This window comes from Adiantum capillus-veneris, chromosome 7, assembly GCF_014529385.1.
Source record: "Adiantum capillus-veneris isolate H3 chromosome 7, ASM1452938v2, whole genome shotgun sequence".
Taxonomy (NCBI): Eukaryota; Viridiplantae; Streptophyta; class Polypodiopsida; order Polypodiales; family Pteridaceae; genus Adiantum; species Adiantum capillus-veneris.
In genome coordinates this window covers 20,807,394-20,826,950 of record NC_140937.1, presented here as the reverse complement: position 1 = coordinate 20,826,950, position 19,557 = coordinate 20,807,394, and the positions used below count along the sequence as shown (strand labels likewise).

Below are 19,557 nucleotides of genomic sequence, written 5' to 3'. Positions count from 1 at the left end.
ATCGCAAGAAAAAACAATTTGGCTGTCTGTAAGGACGGTTGATGTTGATCATAGGCAGCAGTCCCGGCAGCAGTGAAGTCTGATGCTGGGAGATTTATCAGGACAAAGAGTGGGCAACTTTCTTACAGATTGGATAATGTAAACGAGGTTAATAAGAGTGCCCCACATAGACCAACTAGAGGCCGATTTGGGGGACCAACTGAATGGCCCATAGGCCACCTAATTCCGCCTCCCCCAAAAGGGCTGCATTACCGCTAGGTTGGAGGGTGGCTCGAACACCCTCCGAAAGCTTTAATCGCCTTTGGAGCCCACTTTTGGCGGTCACTAGCTTCCTGCAGAGACTAAGTGAGTACATGTGCCTGCTCTCTAAAACCCTGAAAGGTGGGTGTAGAAGAGTTAGCCAAGAATGGCAGCTGAAAGCCTTCTCCACCTTGTCCTATGTGGCCCACTGATGTCACATCCATATCTCTCTAATCTCCCTGTGATGTAGCCTCGTGACTCGTTACTTAAGGCAGTTGGGGTCGCGTAATCATCTGCTGATCGGATGACTCACCAAATTTGCAAGATCACAACTAAAATGACTTGAAAGAACTGAGAAGATCACACTTGCACCTTTTTGACAACAGGAGAGCTTCCGAGTTCCGCGTTAGAGAGTATTGGCTCTCAAGTAGACTGCCCCTTGTGGTATTTCTTTATTAATTGATCAACAAGAATTCACAACTGTACGACCGCACACTTATGTTTAGACTTACAATGGAGGCTAGGCCTGGTATTTAAAGGCACTAGGACTCACCAAAAAGCGACTAAAAATTACTCCTAAAAACAGCACACGAAAAGACTTCTGCTGTTAGTAACTTTGTTAGAAGCTGGAAAGTGAACTGGTAAAGAAACTAGCTCCCAAGAAATCTGGCCACTCTGAAAAAGTACCGCATCATCATTTTTGTACAATGCAACCTAAATCACATCCCAATTGTACGCTAATGGATGCTTTTTTTGTGGGTGTGTACTCACCCACAAAAAGAATAGGTGTGTACTCACCTGTTCTTAGGCTCTCTATCCCTATGCTTTTGCATCGTCTACTTTGACATGGTATCAGAACTCCTTGCAACTGATCGTGGGAGAGTGGCATTCGTGAAGAGGAGCGGGTGTCGAGCAGGAACGTGGGGAGCAAGACTTTTTCAAAGGTCAAGGGATTTGCTGAAGCTAAGGCTTTTGTCTTTATTGTCTTTAATTTCCTCACCCACTAAGCGGGGGGTTCACACGGGGAGGAGGAGGTTGCTCTCTAGACTCGGCACAACTGGCTCACTCTTGTTCGAACACAAGTGACAAACTTATTGGAGACAACTATGCTCATTGGAAATTGATTACATGGCTGTGGTTTCTATGTAGAGGCTTGTGGGACATTGTCGATGGCATGGAGACAAGACCTGTGAGGTCTGGCAACAACAAGTGGATCGGGATGATGAGTATCTTCAATCATATGTTGATTGGGATGTGAGTAATGTGAAGGTGATGTTAGCCATTGTTCAAGCAATAGAGAGAATCTCTCCCGCAGTACAGACTTTGAAAATTGCTACTAAAATGTGCTCAAAGCTTGGAGAAACGTTTGAACGAGACTCTACAATGCGAAATCAAGTTTGCAGCTTCGACTTCCATGCAATCTTTTCCGATGAAGGCAAAGGTCCTCCATGATCAACTCTCAAATATGGAAAGTGCATTGACTAGTCCTCGGTTAGCTGCCTTGGTACTTCTAATTGTCTTAGTACTTACAAAGTTTCCTAAAGAGTACGAGATGGTGGCAAGTAAGGGCATTACGCTTGTAAATCACGCAAAAAAAGCAAGATTTTGATGATCTCAGCTTTTTTCTCATTAAGGATGAATCCATGAAGCATCACATGCTTCATTAGAAGACAAAAAGAAGTCCGAGAGTCTTTGTTACAATCGTGGAAAGCGTGGTCATGTGTGGCAAGATTTGTAAATTTGAAGGCAAAGACGAGCTCGCGAAAGGTCGAAGGCAAAGGCATGCTTGATGAGGGAGCAATGACAATGATTATACCAAGGACTCAACGGCGTCTGCCGGTGTGGCACAGACTACACTGGAAAAAGTTCAAGCCTTCTAGTTTGTTGGTGGGTGCCGCAACATGCTTTGGCCAGAAAGAGGCATGTGAGGGGCAAGCGGAGCTCTCAGTCCTTGATTTGGACTCATGTGTTAACTCCAAAGCACATTGCATCTGGTGAGGAACCAACATGACGTATACACAACACAATCGATGTGCTATAGACAATTCAAATTGTTGTTGGCGGGTATGTTCCATGATATATTGAAAATCTTGGGCTTGGTGTGTTTGAGAAATGGGGATTCTTGGATGCTTTCTATGAGGCAACTCGTGCTCGAGACGGCATTCTTTTCAGCGATAAGTTGGTGGTTGCAAATTGGAGGTGTATCCAGTAGTCAGTCATTGCTGGGGTGTCCATGGTAGCTTCTTCAATGACTTACCTTTCCTACTTATGTGCGTAGACAGGGTGTTTAAGTTTATTCATCTCAATTGAGGGATCCTATTTATTTATTTTGTCAATTTAGGTATTTATTTTGCTTTATTTGAGATGGGTCTAGGTCGGGCAATTTAGGCGAGGGGTATCTAGGTCCAACAACAAGAGTATATATAGACACTCGTCCGCATTGTATAACCATCTAAGTCAGTGCTTTGGTTGGTTGGTTTGAGCAACTCTCTCTCTCTCTCTCGCATTCTCTCTCTCTCTCTCTCTCTCTCTCTCTCTCTCTCTCTCTATGCTTTCGCATTGTCTACCTTGACAAAAACTGTCACGTCATCAACTATCCGTACACAGCCCTGTGATTTGCAGCCCAAAACGTGCCTCGTTTGACATGCAGCTTATGGGTGAGTAGGCAAAGAGACGGGTCTTTGTTCGGGTGCTTCCTTCAGTTTTCTGCTGCTACTACATCTGTTTGCAATTTCAAGAGGGGGGTATGTCACGAGGACGTGGCAACTGTTAACTATGTCACGAGGACGTGGCAACTGCTAACCTCATTTGTTGGTTTCTTTCCAATGATTTTTGTTTAATTTTTGAGACCCTCTTTTTGAAGTTGCAAGCGATCGGACATTGTATAGCCAATGTGAACGGTAGTTTCATTCGCAGACGGGAAGTTGGTCAGCATTGGAACTCTTATAGTAAAAGGATTCTAGGTTCAGTTCAAGATCATGTAGGTCCCCCTGTCACACTTAACAAGTTGGTGGATGCTAGGAAGTGAACTCAATAAAGGCATAATGCCAAGGTGGGGTCACCAAAGGAAAGTATCCGACAGTTGGGCCACATTGCATTTTTGGATGCGATCCCAGTGGGGATGGATGGTCAGATGACCAGTGGGAGTCCAACGGAAACATCCCCTAAATTTAGGGAACTGCTATTTTGGACCATAAAATCTGTTCGCGCCATTACCTCCGGAATGACAAGGGGAACATTTTAGAACTCTGCTACAAAGTCAATTGAGCAACCAATCGGGAGATTTTTAAGCGGGAAGCCCAAAACGGGAAATTGCTTGTAAATATGCCAAGTGGCACTTTACGTAAAAATAAGACAATTTACCATAAGAAACCTATGCTTTGGCGAAGGCATCCCAAGCCCGAGTTAGTTCTCCGTTCAAGTCAGTTTAAAAGAACTTGGATTCGTAAAGATTCTCGTTTCGATCCGCCTTCTATCCCTGAAATCAATCCAGTTGTCTTGCACAACACTATTTCTAGTAGAGTACAAGGTCTCCCTAGGGCTTCAATCTCTAGAATTGAGAGTGATGACCCTTCTAACCATAGAATTTTTGCTTATAGAGATTTCAAACGGAGATTGATTTACCTATCTAGAGCCATGGAATTGGGTTCTTTTTCTTATAAATTATTTGAAAGGTATAATATAAGGATCCTATTTAAGCTCTTGTATACCCTTGAGAACTACTCTTATGAAGATTTGGAGCTAAGAGAGTCTCATAGTACTCAACTTCGAGTACTGTTAGGCAAATTTCTGAAGTCCAAATGTCCTAGACTGAAAATCCCATGGTTGGAAAGAAAGATTTGTTGATAACTATCTTTACCTCCCCCGACTTAGACAAGATTGGATTAAGCTCTATTTTGAGATCTCAAGAAGCTTTGGAAGCTCTCCATCCTTGTGTGAGAAAGGTATGGAACCATCGTGTCGTAGCTTTCAAATATGTGAAAACTTTAGGACAAAAAGCTTTCAACTATAGTGACATAGGACGTAACCTTAAAAAGCAAGAGAGGCTAGCAATCTCAAGTATTGATTGCCCTTGTAGTAAAACTGCCTTTTCTTCTTACATAAATGGAGCTTTGGGTCATGTAGTTACTGCCGATTGTTCTATCCTTCCTTCGGATTCCTTGAAAGACATTTTCTCAAGAGGTACTAAATATAGGCTCCCTTCCTCAAACGACTCTTGCCTTCTCAAAGCCATAGAAAAAGGAATTTCTAGTCTCGTAGTAAAGTTTGAGGAGTCTTTAGGAGTTCAAGGTATTTTTACCCATTGGAAGTCTGTAATCCTCAAGAAAGCTTCTTTGAAATTAGCATCTTGCTCTCGGAACGTTTCTTCAGGAAGGAATAGCTTATCTTCTTCTGATCGTGATGCTCTTAGGAAATTTCATCGCGATTTTGTAATCTCTTATGTAGATAAGTGCTCTAATAACTTTGTTGTTACGTGCAAAAAGTTCTATTTAGAATGCTTGTTAGGTGAGGTAAACTCTCAGACTTACAATGATTGTGATCTTTCTATGCAAGAGGTTATCTTGAAACATCAAGACTTTTGTAAGTCTTTTGGTTTCAAGTGCCAGCCTAAATTACCTTTTTTATATACCGTTTGGAAGTTCCACAAGAACCCTATAAAGCCTAGATTTATAGCTGCTTCTTGTAACACCTCTTTGACCGAGGTTTCCAAATGGCTTAGTTATTGTTTCAAAGCCATTTTACGTAGCGTAAATGAATTGTGGATAAACATGCTAAAGGAAGCAGACGTACCTACCGATTCAAGTTGGATTTTAAATGATTCAGTAGGTGTGATTCCTGTTTTAAAGTTTTTGAACTCTTCAAGAAGCCTCAAGGAGAAATCTTCTCCTTTATGTCTCCAAACTTTTGACTTTACAACGCTATACACGAAGCTAAATTTGGAGGACCTTAAATTGAGAGTCAAGTCTCTTATTTCAAAAGTTTTTGCGTACAAGCTTGAGAAGGATAGATACAAGGCATTCCTAGTAGAAAAGTCAGCCTTGAACTTTGACTTCTTATGGCTGAAAACTAAGAATGTAGATGTAGACAAAAGAAGAAAGAGATTCACGAGGATTGTAGATGACATTGACATCATATCTTGGTTAGATCTTTTGGACAATTTATATATAACCATCGGCGACTCTCTTTTCAAGAAAACAATTGGTATCCCTATGGGTACCAATTGTGCTGTTTTTCTTGCTAATTTCTATCTTTTTACTTATGAGTTTGATTTTATGGAGCGTCTTGTCCTTGCTAACACTTGCCCAATATTTTTGCACAAGTTATGCAATGTAAGACGCTTTGTAGATGATCTTTTTGTCCCTGACGTTCCTTCTTTTCAAGATTTTATGTAATTGAATTCGAGTTCTTTAGGCGGAGGAATTTATCCCAAGGAGTTTTGTGAACTTAACTGTACCACAAATAGTGATTGTTGTGCCTTTTTAGACCTTAAGATTTTCCAGACTCCCTTGGGATTAGAAGTAGATATCTATGATAAGCGCCTTGAACCAGAATATGCCAATCTAAAAATCATCCGTATGCCTCACATTTCTTCGAACATTTCTCTTTTAGCTAAGTACGGTGTCATTTGCTCTCAACTATTTAGATTTTTTCGTCTTTGTTCTAGTAAATTTACTTTTGTTGCTCAATCTTGCCATCTTATTTCTTTACTAGTTGAAAAAGGATACTCATTCAAAAGAATCATGAAAAACGTTCGTTCATTTTTGCATCGTAGTAAGTTTATTTTTAATGTTTCTTCCTTTGGAATGTTCAAGATAATTAGTAGTAAATTCAATAGAAGTGGGGAGCTAAAAAGCCCACTTATTGTTTGACTTAATAACACCTTATGTTGTTGTTTTGATCTTTAGCGCTTCTAGTATTTTTAATATAGCTTGACAAATACTAGCCTTTATCATGGCTGAGTATGCCCATCACCTCCGGAGGGTGATAGAAACTCAGCTCGTTGGTTTTGTAGAGTACGTTCAAAGCATGAATGACCTCTATATAAACCTGCACCTACTCTTGGGCACTGACGACGTGAGTAGGGATGTCATAGCTGTTGTCCAAGCTATGCATGATAAAGGTGATAATCTTATTCTTCCTGTTTGGACAAGCAGCGAAGTTGAGATCACATATTGTCAAGTTTGGTTCTTTGCTCTTCGTAGGTTTGTATAGTATTCATTTTTCGATTTCGTATTTAGCTTACCTGAGGACTTAAGAATGTGTTTCGTTAGAAGTTGTTGTGTGAAGTTTGATTTCTAGGATTAATTTTTTAAGATGTCTTATCCTTGGTCTTCAGAATCAACTGGCCTTTTCTTTGTAGGACAGTTGTAAGCAATGTGGCCAGGCGGCGCTTGGACGCTCGCTACTACTGCTCGCCCCCCCCTTGCTGCGCCATCGCTGCCCTCTCCCCCCCCCCCCCCCCGCTGCCCCCCCCCCTGTTTTCGCGCTGCCCCACAGGCTGCCTGCTGCCCTCCTCTCGCGTTGTCATCCCCACCCCACCCCCCCCGTCCTCTTTGCTCCCGAAGGTCTTCTGCACCTGGCTCGGCAACGCTTTCTCTTCAGACAAGTGCTTGGCGTACTCGTTCGCAGATTTTCTTCATCGCCCGCTTCTTCGACTCAGCAGTAGACACAGATGGAGGCTCCAGCTCCACCTCAGAGGGACTCGCCTGAAGCCCCCTCGCCCGACCCCGCTGAGCCCACCATTCGACTTGCTCTTACGCCGGCAGAGCAAGCGAGCCTTGCCACAGAGGTAGAACGCTTGCAGGCGACTTCTGTCATCTGTAAGGTTCTTGGCACTCGTCCCAGCAGAGGAGAGCTGCGAGATCTTCTCGAGGCCCGCCTCCTCGCAGAGGTGGGCAAGATCTTGGATATCCAGATTCTCGGACGGGGGTACTACCAGATTGAGTTCGAGACTTCCGAGATGGCCTCCAAGGTCATAGCCATGAGTCCATTGGCCATCCGAGCAGCACGCGCCCACTTTCGACAGTGGCGACATGGTTTTGACCCGTCTTCGGATGTGCTAGTAGAGGAGGCGGACATCCCCATATCAGTCTGCTTTCCGGGTTTACGGAGGGAGTACCTTCCACTTCTCTCCAGGATTGGCTCCGCCATCGGAACTGTCCTGGAGACACCTCGTACGGCAGCATCAGTAGCTGCCAAGGCGGCTGCCATCCCTTCAGTTCCAGTTTTGGTCAGAGATACCCACACGCTCCCGAAGGTCATCCTTCTGCCTCGGGTGAGTGGGGGTTGGTTTAGACAGAGTGTGGAGTACTCGGGTCTCCCGAACCAGTGTTTCATTTGCAGACAGATGGGCCACCTAGCGAAGGCCTGTCCACGGAGGAGACCACGACCCGCACCGCAGCCTCAGCCACAGCCAGCGACGCAGAGCACAGATCCAGCGCCACCCTCCGAGCCTGGGGCTCCAGCGGAGGAGGGGTGGCAGCAGGCCCGTGGCCGTCGACGCCAGGGGCCACAGCGACAGCCTGGCACTCAGAGTGGCCCCCAGGTGCCTACTTAGCAGCAGTGGGTTCCCACGGGGAACCGCTTTGGTCCTCTTGAGCAGGAGGAGCCCCCTACGCCAGCCTCCACCTCCGCTTCACCCTCGCCAGCCGCTCCGCCTTCCGATCTCCCCTCCTCCTCCGCATGCCCTCCCCCGCCCTCTGCTACCGCTCACTCCCCACCTCGCCTCCCCCATGTCTCTGCCGCCCCACCCCGCTTCTCCTCTCCCCCGCCCCCCCCAGCCCCTTCTCCCCCTCCTCCTGCTTCAGTACCACAGTCGGCTCTGGAGACTGGACCCTTGCCGGCGGCCAGGAGATCTCTTGGCAGCGCCTTCGCCACGAGTCGCCTAGCGAGAGAGGGTCAGCCCTTCATGCGGCCCCCATTGCAGATTCAGACATCTCCTCTTGCAGCTATCCCTCGTGGTTTGACGAGCTTTGACCTCCGACGCCGCTGGGATTTCTTCGATTACGGGTTTACTCGTTTTCTTGGCGATTCCGCAGCAGACCACGAGGCAGCCTGCTTCAGAGTCCACGCTCTGTTCCTCGCCGCTAGGGGGACAGAGGCCTTGGACTCAGCAGTTGGTTTCTCCTTCCCCCTCTGTGGCAGGACTGAGACAGAGTGATCCCTCGACTCAGTGGTGGGATGGTTGCATACACAGGTTCTCGAGTTCTCTCACCACATGGGAGAACTTGGCGTTACAGATCTGCTGCAGACTTTGTGGCCACTGGCCAAGTTTGCGGTGACTCCCCCAGATTCAGCAGGATGTAGACACATTGTGGTGTACTTTTTTGCTGATACGCAGTGTTTGCCTTGCTATGTATTCATTCATGAGGACTCCTTGACAGAGGAGGTTGCTTTACGCACGGCTCGCTCTACTTGGGCTTGGACCAGGCACTCACTGCAGTCTCGCCTATCTAGAGGACGCTCGGATGCGGATTACTCCCCATCCAAGCCTGCTTCGAAGATAGCTCGTCTTGCTGTTGCGGCAGCATCTGTTCTCTCTCGCTCCCCATGAGGATCGTCTCGTGGAACGTGCAGGGACTCGGTGGGCCCCAGTTTCAGCGACAGCGGGGCCGATTGCGTCAGGAGCTTCAGCGATGCCTTGTGGGAGGAGAGATTGATCTCCTTATGCTTCAGGAGCACCATTTGTCTGAGAGCCGCATTCGGCGATGTGGTCAGATTTTGCGTGGACGCTATGATACCTTTTGGTCAGCTGCTTTTGGACCTGGAGGCATCCAGGGTGGGGTATGTATGACTATTGCGGACTCATTACAGCAGGCCATTGTGGGCAGAGGGATTATTGTACCAGGCAGGGCTCAGTGGATTGCTATGCAGGTTCAGGGTAGCCTTGTGGGTTTCCTGAACATCTATGCGCCCAATGTGGCGAGTGCTCGTGCAGAGTTTTGGTCACAGATTGTTGAGTCTTTGCCACAGGTTGACCAGTGGTGTGTAGGAGGGGACTTCAACATGTTAGAGGACCCTTCTGACAGAATCGGAGGCAGCCATGCTACTGTGCATGGAGTTGAGTTAGCAGCTTGGGAGAGGTTTTGTATGACGTTGAGGGTCTCAGATACATGGCTGCATTCTGGCTTTGTGAGGCCTCCAGAGAGTCTTGCCTTCTCTAGATCGGATCGCCGAGTGGAAGGAGTGAATCTATCGCGCATAGATCGCTTCTACACTAGTGACCACTTCAGTGACTTGGGGGGATCAGTGGGCATCCTGGCAGGGACATCCTTCTCGGACCATGCACCAGTGATCCTCACAGTGGCAGACAGGCAGAGGAGTGGGAGCACGATGCTTCGCATCCCAGAGCGGGTCTTGTTGGACTCAGCACTCAGAGAGAGGGTCGAGGCTCTATGGACAGAGGGCATGGACAGCCAGGCTCCACCTGCAGACAGAGTGGCCTCAGGCCTAGCTCAGCTCAGCCACTTCTTTCTCCAGGAGTCTTTGGCTCGACGGGCTGCAGCGAGAGAGGAGGAGCAGCGTCTCAGACGAGGCATTGCTTCACTACAGAGGATGCAGGAGCAGCATCCAGACAGTCCATGGTTGGAGGAGCAGCTTCAGCAGGCGTGACAGGAGCTTGCTTGCACAGAGGAGAGGCGCCATGAGTTTGCCTTCCACCGGCATGCATCTCAGTGGACTCATGTGGATGACAGAGTGACAGGTGTTTTTTTTGAGACAGTGGGACCTCGGCACTCGCATGCCAAGGTCAATCAGTTGAGGAGACCCGATGGGTCAGTTGTTTGCGAGCTAGAGGATATGCGTGCAGTTGCTACTGACTTTTACCGTGAGCTACTGTCGGCTGAGCCAGAGTCAGAGAGGCAGGATGCATGCAGGGAGCGGGTTTGGGCACAGATGCCTTGTCTTGTGACTGAGGAGATGCGGCAGAGGCTTGAGTTACCTCTTCAGCTTGAGGAGCTGCACACGGCTCTTAGGGCCCTCCCTCGTGGTAGCTGTCCAGGTGAGGATGGGCTGACTCCCAGCTTCTTCTTGGAGTACTGGGACCTGCTTGGCCCATATCTTTGTAGTGCCTTTCAGTACATTCTGCACACAGGAGTGATGCCGGATAGCATGAGTGAGGGCCTGATTTACCTCATTCCTAAGGAGGGTGGCTCCTTGGATGAGATTCGACAGTGGCGTCCCATCACCATTCTCAACTCAGCCTACAAAATTCTTGCCAAGGCTCTGAGTTTGAGGATTCAGCCACTTTTGGAGAGCCTTATACATGGGAATCAGACAGGTTTTGTCAAGGAACGCAGTATCCTTGACAACATCTTCACTTTTTGGGAGGCTTCTGCCCTTGCACGGCTCCGTGGGGAGGACCTTGTGATTCTTCTTCTCGATTTTGAGAAGGCATACGACAGAGTTGACTGGGACTTTCTTGAGGGCACGCTACGTAGGATGGGCTTCTCAGAGGCTTGGATCAGAGGGGTGTCAGCTTTGTACAGACAGGCCCACAGTCAGGTGCTTTTGGCAGGAGGTAGAGGTGAGCGCTTCATGCTCACACAATCGGTCAGACAGGGTTGTCCTCTTGCCCCCTTTCTCTTTCTGTTCTATGCGGAGGCGATGAGCAGATTTTTGGTGTCACAGCAGGTTGGTTTGAGGGGCTTAGCACTCCCTATACGGGGAGATGAGCTTCTGGACGCTGAGTTTGCCGACGACTCAGCCTTGTACTTAGAGGGCCAGGAGGCCAATTTACACAGATGTGGGCAGGCTTTGGAGACCTTCTCCTGTGCATCGGGCGCACTGATCAACTGGAGAAAGACAGTGGCTTTCTCAGTTGGTAGTGCTCCTGTGCCAGATTGGATGCCAGGAGAGGGTTTCAGGTGGATTCCTCCAGGGACTGCAGTTCGGTACCTGGGTTGTCAGGTTGGTTTGGATTTGTCCCCCGAGCAGCAGAGTGCTCCTCTTCTCCTGTCCATCAGGAGAAAGCTGTTACATTGGAGCTCAGCACGACTTTCGCTGGCTGGTAGAGTAGTAGTTGCCAACAAGGTGTTGTTGGCGACTATGTGGTACATCACTTCTTGCTGGATCTTCTCGAGTTCTTGTATCAGCCAGGTAGAGAGGCTGATCAGGAACTTCCTTTGGTCTGGTCGCGACACTCAGATTGCCCGAGCCAAGGTGGCTTGGTCGGTCATCACACTTCCTTGTTCTCAGGGAGGGCTTGGGATCATTGATCCAGCACAGCAGAGGAGAGCCCTTCTTGGGATGTTCGTCGTCAGAGGACTTCTTCCAGGCGAGGAGCCCTAGAAGGAGTTCTTGTTGCAGAGGCTTCGTGCCAGGGTGCCTCTAGCAGGAGGCCCTTGGCAACCTTCGACCAGATGGATCTTTACAGAGTTGCGCCGAGTTGGTTTGAGCAGGAGACTGGAGGACCGATTCGCTGTGAGTTTGCTTCCGTCTTGGGAGCTATTGCGGCGTGGCCTAGAGCAGCGACAGCCGACGTGCACGGAGGAGCGCCTACGGCAGCCCCTCGTCTGGAACCCCATGGTTAGCACTCAGAGAAGCCACTTGGTTGGGAGTAGGCCTCATGTTTCTTGGGGTCCCATGGCAGCAGGTCCAACGCGCTCTCTAGGTGACTGGCTAGAGTTCACAGGTTTGTCAGAGGAGGTGCAGGTTGTCCAGCTACAGGGCATGAGAGGGGTTCAGAGCATGTGTCAGGACATCTCAGAGTCAGTTCCAGCTGATTGGCTCACGCCTCTCGAGCCAGTAGCACCCCGGTGGATGGGAGCCTTCACACGACTGGAGGTTCTCATTTCAGTCAGGGCTTGCTCAGAGACTGTCCCAGCCCTGTTCTTCGAGCTTCAGGGTGGGGGACGATTACAGAGAGTTGCAGTAGAGGCCCCACAGGTAGGAGAGTGTTGTTTCCAGAGGATCCGAGTTGTGGGCATCTGTGGGAGGACTTGCGTCATAGACCCTGACCCAGCAGCTCTTGAGACAGGACACTGGAGGCTATGGGCTTGGGAGTGCTGTCCACTGGCACGAGTACAGTGGGATCCTGGTGAGTGGCTATGGAGGGACCCATTCTCTTCTGCAAACCGCCCAGGAGTCCCTTTCTTTCAGTACACTGTTCGGCTTGGACGTCATATACTTGCAGCACAGAGAGAGGCCCGCCCCGCTGCAGCACGTCATTGGCAGGAGGAGGGTCTCACAGTTGAGTTCTTGGCAGCTTTTTGGCAGAGGCTGTGGGACTCCAGACAGCCGAGGCGCGTCACCTTGTTCCAGTTGTTGGTTGCACACAGAGCCACAGCAGTAGGGAGCTGGCTTGTACATTGTGGTCTCTCGGCCGCATGTACAGCCTGTGACCAGTTGGTGGAGAGTCAGCGACACTGTCTTTGGGACTGTCCCTCGGCCCAGCAGGTGTGGCTACGAGTTCTTCGGCTGATGCCTGCCCTCTCCACGGCTCGACAGTTCACTTGGGGGGCGGCTGCTTGGTCCACCCTCACGGGCCCGGCACTTCAGTTTGAGCTATCTTCCACCAGCACGATGATAGTGATATAGGGGGGTCGACCTACACTCCAGCCTGCTACAGACCTTACTCCACAGGAGTGGAGCAGTGAGAGAGCGGAGTGTTGGGAGCTCATCAGCGGCCTAGCTCTCTGGTTCATCTGGCGGGCCCGTTGTTTCCGCATCTTTGAGGCTCGCCTTGTACCACCAGCAGAGACTGTTCGTGACTTTTGGCTAGAGCTGATCCATACTCTCAGAGGACAGCTTGAGGGACTACAGGGCTGCTCCGACCGCATGCGGGAGCGCCGCGAGGCTTTCCTTCGTCTCTGGCGCCCTGGGCCGTTTTACTCCATGGTTCAGGGGGTGCTCAGATGGCACTACTGTCCACCTGTGTGGCTTTTCCCTCCTCCCATCTCTTGATTTAGCCCTATTGTATATATGCTGTTTTTTCATTGGGAGAGTCTCCCCATCATGTTTGTTGTAGCCCTCTCCTGCAGAGGTGGATGTAGCCCTATGGGCAGCTTTCATTAACTAATAGAAGGATCTTTTTCTCGGAAAAAAAAAAAGATGTCTTATCCTTTTTTTGCTTAAAGTCGAGTACTTGTTTTAAGCCAAATACGTTGCGTCAACTTATTTTACACATGTCTTTTTTAAAAACATTTTTAAGTTAATAATGTTTTGTTTTATCTAGTTTTGTTTCGTAGCAAACAAAGTGATTTAGTTTGTTTGTTTTTCTTTTCTTTTCTTTTCTTGTGTCCCTTGCTTTTATAGTTTTATGAGTGCTTTATTCCCTCTTATAATTCGTGAGTTCAGACTATTCTGAACTTATGAAGGCAAATTTTTCAGTCATCTAGCGGACACGCAAATCTTTTTGATTTTCGTCCGAGTGGTGACCAGCTGTTGAGGTTCATGAAGATATATTGGGAGGGTGTGCATACCCCAACAGCTACCAATCTTATACTCATGTGTGTGTCGATGTGATTTTATGTGTGTATTACTTTTATTCCTTGGTTTAAATAAACCTTTTTTATAAGTAATGGGTCTTTTTGTAATTTTGGTTGTATCGTGATTCATTGTGTAGAGCTCCTTTTCGTCTTGATTTTGGTTTGTTTAAGTGTTATGTCTTTTATTTTTTAATTTGTTTTGATTTATCTATTTGTTTTTTTTTGCTTTTGATTGTGTGTGTGTGTGTGTGTGTTTTTGGTTGTTGTAGTGAGAAAGTTATAATTCTAACTTTGTAGATTGCATGTTTTTAATAAATAATGTTTTTCTCTTAAAACTCTTAAAAAATAAAAATAACATCTTAATTTGGGTCCCTTGGATCAAGGGTTTCTTGTGTGGTTTCATGAAATATCTCTTGTGAGAGGAGAGGTTGAGTAGTGATTCTAGCAAGGGATCACGGGCACTCGATTGCACGCTATTGTCGATGATCGTTTGAGTGTAGCAAGCAACCTTATTTAAGGACCTCACTGCTTGGCAGCAGCCCTGCTATACAAATGAGGGGTGTGGCTAGCACCAATCTAGCCTTAGGATCTTTAGCCTTGAGGCGGGCGTTGATCTGAAACACTGACCTTACTACAAAAATGGAAAACACTTTTACTTCTTTTTCAGCTTCAACCAGCAATGTTGATGACTCTCAGGTACGTCTTTTCGACCCTTCTTTCTTTTCAGTAGCTAGAAGTAGTCATAATTTGTATCAAGAAAGATTTAAGTTTTTAGCTAAGTCTAATTTGAAGAATTTGTATGTTTTTGGTGAATATAGGCTCCCTTCCTCAAACGAATCTTGCCTTCTCAAAGCTATAGAAAAAGGAATTTCTAGTTTCGTAGTAAAGTTTGAGGAGTCTTTAGGAGTTCAAGGTATTTTTACCCATTGGAAGTCTGTAATCCTCAAGAAAGCTTCTTTGAAATTAGCATCTTGCTCTCAGAACGTTTCTTCAGGAAGGAATCAACGTCACCATGAAACGCGTTTCGGCAGGTAAGGGCTGGTGAAACGGTTCGGGCCTTAAAACGTTTTGCTCATCAAGTGAAACACTAGCCGTTTCACTAACAACAAGTTACCATAGTTTTAGTTTCAAAGCCGCTAAACGCACGTTTCGGTCTCACGTTTCACTGTGCTCTCATTTTGGACTGAAACGTTTCGTGGTGAAACGCCGTGTTTCAGGGTGAAACGTTTCGCGGTTACGCTGGAAGGAATAGCTTATCTTCTTCTGATCATGATGCTCTTAGGAAATTTCATCACGATTTTGTAATCTCTTATGTAGATAAGTGCTCTAATAACTTTGTTGTTACGTGCAAAAGTTCTATTTAGAATGCTTCTTAGGTGAGGTAAACTCTCAGACTTACAATGATTGTGATCTTTCTATGCAAGAGGTTATCTTGAAACATCGTAAGTCTTTTGGTTTCAAGTGCCAGCCTAAATTACCCTTTTTATATACCGTTTGGAAGTTCCACAAGAACCCTATAAAGCCTAGATTTATAGCTGCTTCTTGTAACACCTCTTTGACCGAGGTTTCCAAATGGCTTAGTTATTGTTTGAAAGCCATTTTACCTAGCGTAAATGAATTGTGGATAAACATGCTAAAGGAAGCAGACGTACCTGCCTATTCAAGTTGGATTTTCTTGAACTCTTCAAGAAGCCTCAAGGAGAAATCTTCTCCTTTATGTCTCCAAACTTTTGACTTTACAACGCTATACACGAAGCTAAATTTGGAGGACCTTAGATTTAGAGTCAAGTCTCTTATTTCAAAAGTTTTTGCGTACAAGCTTGAGAAGGATAGGTACAAGGCATTGCTAATAGAAAAGTCAGCCTTGAACTTTGACTTCTTATGGCTGAAAACTAAGAATGTAGATGTAGACAAAGGAAGAAAGAGATTCACGAGGATTGTAGATGACATTGACATCATATCTTGGTTAGATTTTCTTTTGGACAATTTATATATAACCATCGGCGACTCTCTTTTCAAGCAAACAATTGGTATCCCTATGGGTACCAATTGTGCTGTTTTTCTTGCTAATTTCTATCTTTTTACTTATGAGTTTGATTTTATGGAGCGTCTTGTCCTTGCTAACACTTGCCCAATATTTTTGCACAAGTTATGCAATGTAAGACGCTTTGTAGATGATCTTTTTGTCCCTGACGTTCCTTCTTTTCAAGATTTTATGTACTTGAATTCGAGTTCTTTAGGCGGAGGAATTTATCCCAAGGAGTTTTGTGAACTTAACTGTACCACAAATAGTGATTGTTGTGCCTTTTTAGACCTTAAGATTTTCCAGACTCCCTTGGGATTAGAAGTAGATATCTATGATAAGCGCCTTGAACCAGAATATGCCAATCTAAAAATCATCCGTATGCCTCACATTTCTTCGAACATTTCTCTTTTAGCTAAGTACGGTGTCATTTGCTCTCAACTATTTAGATTTTTTCGTCTTTGTTCTAGTAAATTTACTTTTGTTGCTCAATCTTGCCATCTTATTTCTTTACTAGTTGAAAAAGGATACTCATTCAAAAGAATCATGAAAAACGTTCGTTCATTTTTGCATCGTAGTAAGTTTATTTTTAATGTTTCTTCCTTTGGAATGTTCAAGATAATCAGTCGTAAATTCAATAGAAGTGGGGAGCTAAAAAGCCCACTTATTGTTTGACTTAATAACACCTTATGTTGTTGTTTTGATCTTTAGCGCTTCTAGTATTTTTAATATAGCTTGACAAATGCTAGCCTTTATCATGGCTGAGTATGCCCATCACCTCCGGAGGGTGATAGAAACTCAGCTCGTTGGTTTTGTAGAGTACGTTCAAAGCATGAATGACCTCTATATAAACCTGCACCTACTCTTGGGCACTGACGACGTGAGTAGGGATGTCATAGCTGTTGTCCAAGCTATGCATGATAAAGGTGATAATCTTATTCTTCCTGTTTGGACAAGCAACGAAGTTGAGATCACATATTGTCAAGTTTGGTTCTTTGCTCTTCGTAGGTTTGTATAGTATTCATTTTTCGATTTCGTATTTAGCTTACCTGAGGACTTAAGAATGTGTTTCGGTAGAAGTTGTTGTGTGAAGTTTGATTTCTAGGATTAAGTTTTTAAGATGTCTTATCCTTTTTTTGCTTAAAGTTGAGTACTTGTTTTAAGCCAAATACGTTGCGTGAACTTATTTTACACATGCCTTTTTTTAAAACATTTTTAAGTTAATAATGTTTTGTTTAATCTAGTTTTGTTTCGTAGCAAACAAAGTGATTTAGTTTGTTTGTTTTTGTGTTTCTTTTCTTTTCTTGTGTCCCTTGCTTTTATAGTTTTATGAGTGCTTTATTTCCTCTTATAATTCGTGAGTTCAGACTATTCTGAACTTATGAAGGTATACTTTCTAGTGCACTTTCCTCGTGCAGAAGAAGGGGCGCTCGATTTTTAGATGTACAATGTAGTGCAAGAAGTCATGTCCTGCACACCTTACACTGCTCTCTCTCTCTTCCCTACGTGCAATAATGTGATGCTCCACAAGAGGGCGATTCATTTGACTCGTACAGTTGTGTGGCTATATGCGTTTTTGCTAAGGCAAGAGCCTCTCTGAGCAGGAACATGAGTAGTTAACTGCTGCTCCAAAAGCAGGCACCGGTGAGGGTGATAACCTCACCGTACAGGTGCGTTTTCAGTGCTGGTTATGCGCTGAATTTGGACCGTTTTTCAGCCATACAGATGCCAGAACCATTGGGAACAGAGGACAGTTCAAGAACTGTTGAGGGATGAAAACAGGGCAAAAACCAATAAATACAGCGTGCTGAATTTATCGTTTTTGGGCAGAAATTAAAGGGTTTATGTCAATGGAAGCGAGTTCCAAGAGGGGAATTGGTTTCGGGAAAGTTTTGGGGCTGTTATGTTGCCAAAATTTCACCAGAATAGGTGGTACCTAGCTGGATATAGGTAAAGAATTCCTAGGACTCTTCTTGTAATTTACCCTCTTAAAGTATAAAGAAATACCGAAAGGGGCGCCAATTTTAAGGCCTATAGTTTGTTGGCGTCTGCTCGGAGCATTCTAGCTTCCGAGCCGTGTGTGTTCTTTAAGTGTTAATCCCGTTGCAGGTTACGTTTGTAAAGTTCTCTTTGTGTGTGTCTAAAGTAAAGTAAAGAATTTTGGGTGAAAGCCAAAGTCTACCGCCCTACGGGCCGGTTTTATGGTTCCGTTGTCGGGACATAAATCACTTTCTCCTCAAGAATTGAGCCTCGGTTATTTTGGGTAAGGACACAGAGTAAAGGAACGCGGGATTACACTATGGCCGACAAAGGGAAGGGAATTATGGAAGAGGGTTCCTCTTCGCAGGGACAGGCAGGAAATTCCTATGGTATTTGAGGTTGACGAGAGTTCAGGGCCACCCCTGTCTGTACCTTTTTCTCGATGTGAATGCTCCTCCAGTACAGGGCTTTATGACTGGGCAACTTAAGGATGATGCGTTCAGGACTCAGTTAGTTGCCGCGGTGAATGTGTTTTCGCGACTAGTGTAGAACCCAAGGTTTATGGAGTCCTTGCAAGCGCCACCAATGCCACAGCAAAATAGGCAACCTATACCACAAACAGAGCTTGTTGAGGTTCAAGCCCAAGTACTTCATGCGTCTCAACAGAATAGGGAGCACTCGCATGTTGCGGAGTCAGGAGCTTCAAAACAGGTTCCTCCCGTCCTTGAACAAGTGGTTAGGACGCCTATTCCACAGGCTTTGCCAGTTCAGCCCGCCACCTTTTAGAGCCCGCATGTTGTCTTGAATGGACAGGGAACTGGTTACCAGGCAATGCATCCAGTTTTTCCACCACCCACGGTACATCTTGGGTATTTCGGGGGTGGATCTGTATTCCAGAGTATGGCTGGTTATGTGCCTGGAAGCCAGCCGTACATGCCAGGAACAGTGTTTCGGGGTATGCAAGGCATGACGTCAAACCCATGTATTGTAGCATCGGCATGCAGCAAGGTTTTCAGAGCAACCAGGGCCAGTTTGGGGTGCCGCAGGGTAATTTTGGCATGGATGGTTTTCCTGGACAACAGCCAGATATAGCACCTATGACGCAAAATGTCAATGGCCAAGATGCGCCGATGATTCCTACTACAGTGCCCATGTTGCAGTCAATCCCTTATGACAATTTGGGGACATTGGTAAAGCCAAAAGCTTACAAGGAAGGTGGTGCAGCTGTAACGTTTAGCACTTTTAGCGGCTTCGAGGATAAGGCAAAGGCTCTTACTTTCCTCCAGCAGTTTGATAAAGCTTATGCAGGAGGGAATTTTATAGAGGCCTCTAAGGTTAGGAAAACTGCCACTTTCTTGATAGACAATGCGCTGACATGGTGGATGACATTGTTAATGCAAGGATAGACACCCGCCACTTGGGGTCTACTTCAAGCAAATGTTTGTATCTGCTTGGCTGGCAAATGAATTCGAAGCCGACGTCATGACAGATTGGCACTAGCTTACTTCGGCTACTTGCAAGAGCTTGCTGGAGTACAATCGGAGGTTTTGTAAAGCGTTACTCTCAGTGACCTCCTACAGATTTGTGCCATTGACAGAGCAGATAGAGAAGTATTGTTGTGGGCCACCTAAAGGGCTTCGGGACTACTGTACCAAGAACAAAGTGGCTACCCTCACCCAACTCATGGAAGTTGCTAACACTGGTCTTGCCTTGTTGAAAGGAGAGGACAATGGGTTTCTGAGCAACGAGAAAGGAGGATAACAGAAGAAAAATTCAGCGAAGAAGCCTTTTGTGAAAACGGCTCCTGAAGTGTCACAGGGGTCAGAAAAGGCCAACAAGGATAAGGACTCAGCCAAGACTTCTGGAGCGCAGGCAAAGAAAGAGAAA

The 19,557-nt window shown here is 46.2% G+C and overlaps 1 protein-coding gene across 2 annotated transcripts in view; it reads left to right on the top strand.

Moving 5' to 3' along the window:
* Positions 1 to 19,557, top strand: part of LOC147453531 (selenium-binding protein 1-like) — a 64,770-nt gene that overhangs the window by 660 nt on the left and 44,553 nt on the right. The window lies entirely within an intron of this gene.